Source organism: Artemia sp. Qi Xiang Cuo, chromosome 10 (genome assembly GCF_049724085.1).
Source record: "Artemia sp. Qi Xiang Cuo chromosome 10, ASM4972408v1, whole genome shotgun sequence".
Classification (NCBI taxonomy): Eukaryota; Metazoa; Arthropoda; class Branchiopoda; order Anostraca; family Artemiidae; genus Artemia; species Artemia sp. Qi Xiang Cuo.
In genome coordinates this window covers 27,859,425-27,861,934 of record NC_142803.1, presented here as the reverse complement: position 1 = coordinate 27,861,934, position 2,510 = coordinate 27,859,425, and positions in this window count along the sequence as shown.

The window sequence follows — 2,510 nt, the reverse complement described above, 5'->3', positions numbered from 1 at the left end:
TGAAAAGTAAAGGCCATTTTAAAATTAAGCTCAGCAGACACAAATGCCTGTTAAAATTCAAACTCAAAATGACCAGAAATTTTTATTCAAGAATAAATGAAACCCAAAACGAACAGAAATTAAATAAACAATCATAGCAAAAAACATACAACAAGTAATGATATAAATGAATAAATAGATCTTAAAGCGAGTAATGCTTAGATTGAATATGAAAATCAAGCTTAAAAAAAATAATTGCTATTGAAGTATAAATGAAACTTAAAACGAACAGAAATTAAATAAATAATCACAGCAAAAAACATACAACTATTAATGTTATAAAAGACTAAATAGATCTTAAAGCGAGTAATGATCAGATTGAATATGAAAATCGAGCTTAAAAAAAAATAATAATTGCTATTGAAGTATAAATGAAACTTAAAACGTACAATTAAATAAACAATCAATGCAAACAAACATGCAATAGATATTAATGTAAATAAATAAGTAAATCTTAAAACGAGTGGAACTTAAATTGAACATGCAAATGAAGCTTGAAACGAACAAAGATCACTACAAACTGAAGTTTGGGTATCGCCTCTATCTCTCACTGTAAAAGTCTAAGACCTACTATATAGACGTTTTCAGGGGGGATTTGTTTCTAGTGACGGGGTTGAGTGGGAGGATATTTTCATAGAGGAATTTTTCATGGGGGAAGAGAATTTATCATGGAGGGCGCAGTGGATTTCCCAGCATTATTTAAAAAACGATCAGAAATTAAATAATAAAAACAAGTTTTTTTTCAACTGAAAGTAAGGAGCAACGTTAAAACTTAAAAACGAACAAAAATTATTACGTATATGAGGGGGTTCACTCCCTTTTCAATACCTTTCTCTTTACACTAAAGGTTTTTTAGTACTTTCAAAAGAGTTATTTATTCTAATTAAACCACCTTTGTGATTCAGGGATCATTCTTAAAAAATTAGAACAAAATTCAAAATTTAGCGTAAAGAGCGGGGATTGACGAGGGGGCAAACCCTCGCATATACGTAACAATTTCCGTTCGTCTTAAGTTTTAATGTTTCTCCTTTTTTTCAGTTGAAAAAACTTGTTTTTTTTATTTCATTTTTAAAAAACAAGTAAAGAATGATACTAAAACCTGGAACTGGAAAATATGTGAAACTTCAAAACGAATGGAATTGACTATGATTGAAGAAGTTAAACCTGAAATAAACGTAAACTAAAATTAATAATCAAGTCAAACTTGAAACGAATAGAAATTAACAGAAATAATAGTTCCGCCCCTCCCACCATCCCCCTCAGATAACCCTAAAGGTGAGAGCTTTGTTTGCACTTTACTGGAACAACGTGTATTTTTAAGTGTTCTATTTTTTCTTTACATGAAGAAAAGCTAAAAAGTAATCAGATTTCCAGGATTTTGTTTTGCAACTTCAAAAAGGCATAGAAGATGTAACTTCTAAAAGTCATAGTTACTAGACATTTTGACTATCCTGAACAAAATCGTTTTTTTTTCATTTTGATCAGTGATGAGGTGAGGGAGCGTCTAAAAAGGGCAAGGGGGCTGGTTACCCTTCGTTTTTCTGACAATCAACATACGCATAGACTGTTTATTGTGTTAAGTATCCCCTTCCAAAGCTCTGGGGGGGGGGGAGGAGGATTATGTCATCTCTATAAGCATAGTTATTTGAGCTTTTGAATTTTTTTTTTATCAACAAAACCACTATCTCAAAATTTTGATCTGATTTATTTGGGGAAAAACTGGTGTTGGGGGGGGGGGGCTTCGATCACTTTTGAGCCTAGACAAGGGCAATAAAACTTTCAATTTCCAATCAAAGTTCAGAGAACCACCCCTTCAATTAAAACCTTTTGTGTGAAAGATAAGCAACTTGCATAACGTATAGCCCTTTGTCCGGGGTCAGGGGTAGGGGGCTTAACCCCACAAGAAATTTTTTTGATCTTTCTACTATTTTGAATAAATGGCTATCTCAGAACTTTGATCGGATGTATTTGGGGTAAAAGAACGTTGGGGAGAAGGGCTGGTTGCCCTTCAATCCCTTTGGACTCTTAAAAAGATACTAGAACTTTCGATTTCCATTTGAATGAGCCCCTCTAAACTTTATACGACCACCTCTTCCACAAAAAACCTTATATGTTAACAATGGGCAATTTGCATAAGTTACCGCCTTTACCCCGGCGCTAGTGGGGGATTTGTCAACCCTTAAGTTAAATTTATTTGACTGTTAGACAATTTTAGACAAAATCGCTATCTTGAAATTTCGATCGCATGCATTTCGGGAAAAAAGGGTGATTATCCTCCGATCACTTCCGACTCTTAAGAATAGCACTGGGACTTCTGATTTCCAGTCGAATGAGCCCCGTCCAAAGCTTATACGACCATCCTTCCATGAAAACCTTATATGTTAACAATGGGCAACTAGCATAACTTAAAGCCCTTGCCCGAAGGCTGGGGGGATATCAAATCCAGAATCATAGTTATTGAACTTCAGACT